This window comes from Mustela erminea, chromosome 3, assembly GCF_009829155.1.
Source record: "Mustela erminea isolate mMusErm1 chromosome 3, mMusErm1.Pri, whole genome shotgun sequence".
Lineage (NCBI taxonomy): Eukaryota > Metazoa > Chordata > Mammalia > Carnivora > Mustelidae > Mustela > Mustela erminea.
Window position 1 is genome coordinate 83,416,140 of NC_045616.1, and position 8,585 is coordinate 83,424,724.

The window sequence follows — 8,585 nt, forward strand, 5'->3', positions numbered from 1 at the left end:
TCCAGGAGTGAAAGGAAGTTAAAAACACTCTGAATTGAATGACAATGAATGCACAACACATCAAAATTTATGGGATGCACCTAAAGCAGTGCTTAGAAGATAAAATACAGCATTTAATGATTACATTAGAAATGAAGAACAGGGGAGTCTGGCTGGCTCATTCGGAAGAGTTTACAAGTCTTGGTCTCAAGGTCATGAGTTCGCCCCCCCAAGGTGGTGTACAGATTACTAAAAAAAGAAAAAAACTAAAAAAAAAAAAAGAAGAAGAAGAAGAAAGAAAAGAAAAGAAACAGCAGCGCCTGGGTGGCTTAGTTGGTTAAGCATCTACCTTTGGCTCAAGTCATGATCCCAGGGTCCTAGGATCCAGACCCTCATCCAGCTCCTTGCTTGGAGAGGAACCTGCTTCTCCCTTTGCTTGCCACACCCTCTGCTTGTGCGCTCTCTCTATCTGACAAAGAAATAAAATCTTAAAAAAAGAAAGAAAGAAAGAGACATGAAGAACATTCTTATGTTGATAATCAAAGTTCTACACCAAGAATAGCATACGGAATTTAAAGCAAGCCAAAAGGAGTAAATAATAAACAAGAAAATGGAAAATGGAAGAAAAATCAATGAAACCAAAAAGAGCTCTTTGAAAAGATAAACTTCATTGATAAAAACCTCTATCCAGACTGACAAAACAGAAGGAAGACACCAATATCAGAACCAATATCGGAATGTATCATTATGGACATCACAGGCATTAGAAGGATTATAGGAGAATATTAACATTAACTTTATGACCATAAATTTAACAATTTTGATGTACTGGACCAGTTGAAAGACATGCTACCAAACTCACTCAAGGATTAGATAGCCAGAATAGGTCTTTATCTATTTTTTAAAGAATTTTAATTCATAATTTAAAAACTTCCAGCAAAGAAAATTGCAGGGACAGAAGGTTTCACAGATTAATAATACAAATTCCTCACAAACTCTTCCAGAAAACAGAAAAGGAGGAAATACCTATTCAATCCCTTTTGTAATGCCAGCATTACCCTGACAACAATCCAGACAAGGGCAATATAAAGAAAAGAAGACTAAAAACTAATATCTTTTATGAATACAAACATAAATATTCTCAACTAAATACTAGAAGTCAAATCCAGCAATATATAAAAAGAAGCATAGACCAAGACAAAGTAGTCTCTCCCAGAAATGCAAGGCTGGTTCATGATTACAAAATAAATCAGTGTAGCCTATTGTATTAACAGACTAAATCACACTATATCAATAAATGCAGAAAAAAAATTTTGAAAAAATGTAACATCCATTCATGATTAAAACTCAGCAAATGAGAAATAGAAGGCTGTACACCCAATCTAGGGCTTGAACTCACATCCCATAGATCAAGAGTCACAAGCTCTACTTACTGACTGACTCAGACAGCATCCCTTAGCAAATTAGAAATAGAAGACATTTTTCTTAACCTGAATAAAGATCTCTTTAAAAACATGCAGCAAACCTCATAATTAATGAATACAGAATGAATGGTTTTTCCCCTAAGATGGTGGAAAAGGCAAAGGTACCCACTACCACCCTTCCTATTCCATATTGTACCAAAGTCCTAGTAATTGCAATAAGACATAAAAGAAAAAAATATATAGATGTTGAAAAAGAAAAAATAACATGGTCTCTACTCATAGGCACTACCACTGCCTAGATAGAAAATTTCAAAGCACCTATCAAAAAGCTCCTAGACCTAATACTTGACTGCATGATATAAGGTCTACACACAAAAATCGATCACAGTTCTCTACAGTAAGCAATGAACACTGGAAGACCAAATCACAATTTTTAAAGCTCAAAAAAAATCAAATACTTAAGGATAAATCTAACAAAATATGTGCTAAATCTGTTCCTGAAAACTTTAAAACATGGAAGAAAGAAAGTAAAGAAGAATGTGAATAAGTAGAAGGACATGATGTGTGTGGAGACTGGAAACCTTGATATTTTAGGACTCTAATTTTCCCCAATATTTTAAGATTTTGATTTTTTCTCATATCTCTCCCAAATTTAATCTAAAGATAAAATCCCAACCAAAATTCTAGCAGGACTTTTTTTTCTAGATAGTGGAAAACTGGTTCTAGATTGCAATGAAAAGGCAATGAACTAAAGTAACCCAAACAATTTTAAAAATTAAGAACAAAATTAGAGATCTTACATGCTTTGGGAAAATGTATTATAAAACTATAGTAAATAAGACAGTGTGGTATTGATGCAGTGATAGTTGTATGGATCAATGGAACAGAATACAGATTTCAGAAATAGACACACACAAAATTGGCTTTTGACAATAATGCAAAAGCAAGTCAGTGGAAAGTATTGTCTTAACAATGAAAGAGGATGGACAACTGTACATGCGTAAGCCACCAAAAAAAAAGACCTCTATTTACATAATGTAAGGACCTTTATTTACATAACATATTAAATAAAAATTAACTCAAAATGGATCCTACAGGGGCACCTGGGTGGTTCAGTAGGTTAAGCCACTGCCTTGGGATTGGGTCATGGTCTCAGGGTCCTGGGATCAAGCCCCATGTCAGGCTCTCTGCTCAACGGGAAGCCTGCTTCCCCCTCTGTCTCCGCCTATCTCTCTGCCTGCTTGTGATCTCTCTATGTCAAATAAATAAAATCTTTTTTAAAAAATGGATCCTACATTTATAGGGAAAGCACAGAACTATTACACTTAGATTCCAACACAGCTCTTTGAAACCTTAGGTTAGGCAAAAAGCTCTTAGATATGACATCAAAACACAACCCATAAAATAAAACTGATAAATTTGACTTTATCAAAAATTAAAACTTGGCTCTGTGAAAGACAGCAGAGAAAAAGACTAACTACATAACAGGAAAAAATAGCCACAAATCACATATCCAACAAAGTACTTGTAACTTAAATATATTTTTTTAAATTTTAAAATTTAAAACAAAGGCAACATATAAGCCAATTTAAAAACTGAATCAAAGATTTTAGCAGGCATTTCCCCAAAGAAGACACAAATGACAAGGACATGAAATCATGCTTAATGTCATTACTTCTTAGGTAAATGCAAAGTCAAACTATAAGGGGATATGCTACAAACATTAAAATTGCTAAAATCTGAACATTAACAATAGCAAGTACTGGCAAAAGTGTCAATAACTGAATGTATTATTCTGGTGGGACTGCAAAATGGTACAGCCACTCTGGTTAACAGTTTGGTAGCTTCCTGTAACATTAAATATATACATACTATATAACCTAGCAATTCCACTTCTAGTTAGTCACTCTAGATAAATACAATTTTATGTTCTCACAAAAACTTGTACACAAATACTTATAGATGCATAGTTTGTAATCACCAGAAGTCAGAAACAACCCAACCACCCTTCAGAGGGGTGAATGGATAACTACAGTACATCCACACAAGGGAATGCCACTAAAGAAATAGAAAGGAATGAATCTCTAATGTACTAAACAACATGAATGAATTTATTATTTTTATTAACATATATTATTTGCCCCAAGGTACAGGTGTGTGAATCATCAGGCTTACACATTTCACAGCACTCACCATAGCATATAGCCTCCCCAATGTTCATAACCCAGCCACCCTATCTTTCCCCAAACCTCCAGCAACCCTCAGTTTGTTTGTGAGATTAAGAGTCTCTTATGGGGGCGCCTGGGTGGCTCAGTTGGTTAAGCAACTGCCTTCGGCTCAGGTGATGACCCTGGAGTCCTGGAATTGAGTCCCACATTAGGCTCCCTGCTCAGCAGGGAGTCTATTTCTGCTGACCTCTCTCCTCACGCTCTCTCTCTCATCCTTTCTCTCTAAAATAAATAAATAAAATCTTTAAACAAACAAAAAAAAATTTTTTTTAAAAGAGTCTCATGGTTTGTCTCCCTCCCAATCCCATCTTACTTCATTTTTTCCTTCCCTACCACTACAACCCCACTCTGACTCTCAAATTCCTCATATCAGGGAGATCATATGATAATGGTCTTTCTCTGATTGACTTACTTTACTCAGCATCATACCCTCTAGTTCTACCCACATCATTGCAAATGGAAAGATTTCATTTCTTTTGATGGCTGCATAGTATTCCATTGTGTATATATACCACCTCTTCTTTATCCATTCATCTGTTGATAGACATCTAGGTTCTTTCCATCATTTGGCTATTGTGGACACTGCTGCTTTAAACATTCGTGTGCACGTGCCCCTTCGGGTCCCTACATTTGTATCTTTAGAGTAAATATCCAGTAGTGCAATTGCTGGAGCACAGGGTAGCTCTACTTTCAACTTTTGGGGGAATCTTAAACATAGTATGTAAGTGGAAGTGGTCAGATGTAAAAGGTTAGATTCTCTATGCTTCATTTACAGGAAATCCTGGAAATAGTACTACCATTTCAGAGATTCCTAGTTGTCAGAGGTTAGGGGTAGAGGTCATATTTGACTACACGAGGGAAACATTTGATTTTATTGGAGTGATGGAACTGTTCTATATCCTAATTGTGTTGGAAAATTTGTCAAAACTCACAGAACTGTATACTAAAAAGTCACGTTTTAAAAATCTGGTTTATAATGCTAACCTTGCCACTATCTTGCTAAGTGATCATGGACAAGATACATCATCTCTTTCAGATCCAATTTTCTTAAATGGAATATGAAGATGTTGGTCTAAATGCTTTTCCAAGTTTGTCTTTCTGTGATTAAAATTACGTCATACAAAACCCTGTGTCAGGGTGCCTGGGTGGCTGTTGGTTAAGCGACTGTATTCAGCTCCAGTCATGATCCCGGGGTCCTGGGATCGAGTCCTGCACGGGGCTCCCTGCTCACCAGGAACCTTACTTCTCCCTCTCCCTCTCCCTCTGCCCTTCCCACTGTTTGTACTCTCCCTCTCTGTCAAATAAATAAATAAAAATCTTAAAAACAAAAACAAAAACCTGTGTATTCCCTAACTGAGCTTAACAGGTACCCTACAAAAAGAAGTCATTTAGCACTTTACGTTTTTTCCTTCAGCAAGGATTCCAATCAGTTCACTGGACCATTACCATGGTTGCCATCATCATCATCATCAACTTTGAGCTATCGACGTGCCCTGAATTCACCAGATAATTCACTACTTCCAGACTATGAGGCCCACCAAAGAACACAAAGAACTACACAGCTGCAAATTATTATTTCTGATCTACAGCAAACTTTTCAAAGAAAAATGAAACACTTAGCAGAAAAACAGTGAGTTTTTGACCCTTCAGCAAGAATATTGAATCTACAGATAAACAGCAACACTGAATACATGATATTAAGTCCCCATCACTCAGAGCTCTGCTTTATGCCCTGTCACTTGCACCATGGATAAAACCCAAGATACGGTTTGCACTGTGAAGTAATTTCTTGTGATACTGTTATTTTTTTAAATCACACAGATTTTGGAACAGAGTTTCAATAGGGAACAAAATCTCTCTTTTCAGGAATCCAGAACCTACAAGTCAGAAAAGGAATGTTTCTGTATCTCTGATGATATAGAAGGCTAGGAGAAAGGGGTGAATTCTTAAAAAATTAGGTTCAGAGTAACTGCATTTCTAAGGATCTACCGTACTATGAACTGAATGAAAAAATATTTCTTGCAGCATTATTTTTAATAGTGAAAAATTGTAAGTAATCTAAATGTCTACCATTAAGAGATTGGCTAAATAACCCATAAATCATATAATACAAAAAGCAAACAAGTGAATTAAAGCTATAAACATAAAAATTGACAACCCCCTAAGACATACTAAAACAAAAATAATTTTTTAGAATGAGTTTTAAACAATAGTTTATCAATAATTCTATATACCATCTATATAGGCATGTATAAGCATTTTGAAGGGTACATATTAAGTTCACAATAGAGGTTAACTCCCAGGAAAAGAGGAGGGTAATGGGTTTAAGACAAAAGAGCCTTTCAGGAAAATGTATTCATGTATTATTTATACGACTAAAAATTATTTTTTTTAAAGATTTACTTATTTATAAGAGAGGGAGAGAGAGAGTGCACGTGCACTAGCATGGGGAGAGGCAAAGGGAGAGAGAGAGAATCTCAAGCAGACTCCCCTCAGAGCATGGACCCCAATGTGGGGCTTGACCTCCAGACCCTGAGATCACCACTTGACCTGACAGGCAACCAACTGAGCCACCCAGGCTCCCCCCATTAAAAATTACTTTTAAACAGAGGATCCAATAAAGCATACCAAAGAGACCTATGGCATCAGGAAATTTTCCGAAGACTACTTAGAAAGATGGGAAGGACAAGACACCAGGAGTAACAATGTCCAAAGATGAAATGCTCAGCCTTGCTGGAAGGGCTCTCCTCTGCGGCAGCCTATTTTAGAATATTAACCTGGGAGCTACATTTTAGGGACTAGTAGAAACCACACCATCCTGAAATGATCTCTAACATTAAATTTTCAAATCTTTTGAACAGATCATTATTTAATCTCACTCCCACCACCCCCCTTACTCACAATCCACATTCTTCACCACCCAGTGGCCCCAAACCACAAAATGACACATTTATTTTTAAATTTAGAGTGAATTAAAACTAATTCTGTTTTTAAGAATCCCGTAACACCCCCTGGAATAATTAGAAGGACCCTGCAGTGTCACAAAAGCAGAATTGGAAAAGCACTGGCTTGTAATGTTGCCATGGGGATCTGCCTCCTGGAACAATCTAGTTCTAGGAAGAGCGGGAGAAAGGGGAGAAATCTCAGAAGAGCTGCAAATAGGGCATGGCAAGGTCGCATAGTAAATAATACAGTGAGTTAGGAGCTTTGCCCACCCTTCGTCCAGCCACAGGACACAAGAAGAAAGAATCTGGACCATTTCCGTCTGCCAAGAGCCCACTCTGTTCAGATCCATTTCGCAGAATTAAATGGAGGAGGAGGAGCAACTGGGAGGTGGGATTGTTTTCCTCTGGAATTGTCCAGATTCGGTCACTGACTCTGTGATTATCATGCAGGGAGCCTAGAGCCCAGGTTTCCTCTTTGCTGTTAAGAACACCAGACCCTCTATGGAGGTGTATTCTGTTTCCCAATTTTAATTTTAGCATCTACACTTCAGCAATTTGCATTTAAATGTGTTGTCAGAGAACTTCCAGAAATCTTTAATAGGGAGACCGATTTGCATTTTAATATGCTGTTAAAGAATTTCAAAATATCTTTTTTCTTTTTCAGTGTGATACACATTACCAGAGGAATGGCCACCCTTAAAGAAATTGTAATTCTGGGTACAATTTAAACAGAGCTGGCTTTCAGAAGCACCGTGGCTTTGTTGGACTTCGTTAAAAGTTCCTTGTAAAACAGAAAGTCCAAAAGAAAAAGGAAACCTGATCTGAAGGCCTCAGAGGTAAAATGGATACTTCCCAGGTACAGAAATCTGAGCAACAGTGAGCCGGAGGCGGTTAGTTGTAAGAAAGGAAGATCTTCTGAAGGAGGAAACAAGAAGGTAGAATTTCCTTTGCCGTCCCTTGCAGGTGCCCCGCTCCACTGTTTCTTCGCTGCTGGAGCGTGAAGCCTCAATTCAGAGACAGGCGGAGTCCCAGCAACCCACAAAAAAATCTTTCTGACCACTCTTCTCATTTAATACTTGCACAAGAGTAACCGTGACCCTGAATGGACACTTCGGTTGCTGTCGATTCTGGAGAAACGCTGATCAGGTAATGATCTCATGCCCAGCGTAATAAAAAATATTAGATAATCTCAAGCCCTCTGCTTCTTCATCCCCAGTGACTCTGGGTTTCTACGCGTTAGCATGGCATTGCAAGCCTTCTGGATGCTACCGGCTCCCTATCTTTCCGATTATTGCTTGCCCCCTTCGACGGTGACCTTACCACCTTATCCTTACACGCCTTGGCCCCCTGAAGACTTCTGACCACAAATGCCACACACTGAGCTGTACTGAAGGAAGAGCAGGAGGAGAGAGAGAGGAGGAGGGGAAGAGAGAGAAAGGGGAGTGAAAAGAGGAGAAGGAGGAAAGGGGGGGAAAAAGGAGGAATAATTCAGAAATTCTAACTCTTGAGAATCTTAACACTTTTCTTCCTAAAAATCCCATGGGGTTTAAAATAACTAATGCCTCCTTTTATTGAAGGAAATTGCTTTTGGAAGCCTCCAGATAAGTTTATGTTGTAAATGGTGCTTTAGTAGTATCGTTTAAAAAAAAAAAAGGCGAGAGTCACTGATGCTCACTAGGCCCCGCGGCCCCGAACCACGCCTGAAGCGCCGCTTCTGCTCCCCCGAAACGGATCTCCAGTCCGGCAACCGGGACTCCGCCGAGGGGCCCTCGCTAGGTCGTCGGCCTCACCTCGGCCGCGCCCGAAAGGCAAGTGACCTCGCCGTGACCAACCTGCGAGTCGTCGGGTCACGTGACGGCTCTGTTCCCGCTCCCTTCGGGCGGCAGGTGTCTTTCCTGCCGTCCAGCCCTTTCCACCTGCCAGACCGGAAGTTACCCGACTCGAAGCGGGTTTTGTCCGCATGAACTCCGGAGTCTGTACCGTGCCTCGGGTTTCTCTCTTCCCGGTCC

The 8,585-nt window shown here is 39.0% G+C and overlaps 1 protein-coding gene and 1 long non-coding RNA gene across 5 annotated transcripts in view; one reads left to right on the forward strand and one right to left on the reverse strand.

Annotated features, from left to right (window-relative positions):
• The window catches only part of KCTD16 (potassium channel tetramerization domain containing 16), a 305,143-nt gene that overhangs the window by 197,455 nt on the left and 99,103 nt on the right, over nucleotides 1-8,585 (reverse strand). The window lies entirely within an intron of this gene.
• Nucleotides 6,805-7,613, forward strand: LOC116586404. The gene is made up of 3 exons (XR_004284022.1): nucleotides 6,805-6,964; nucleotides 7,241-7,432; nucleotides 7,540-7,613. It is a non-coding gene; the product is annotated as an uncharacterized LOC116586404 (long non-coding RNA).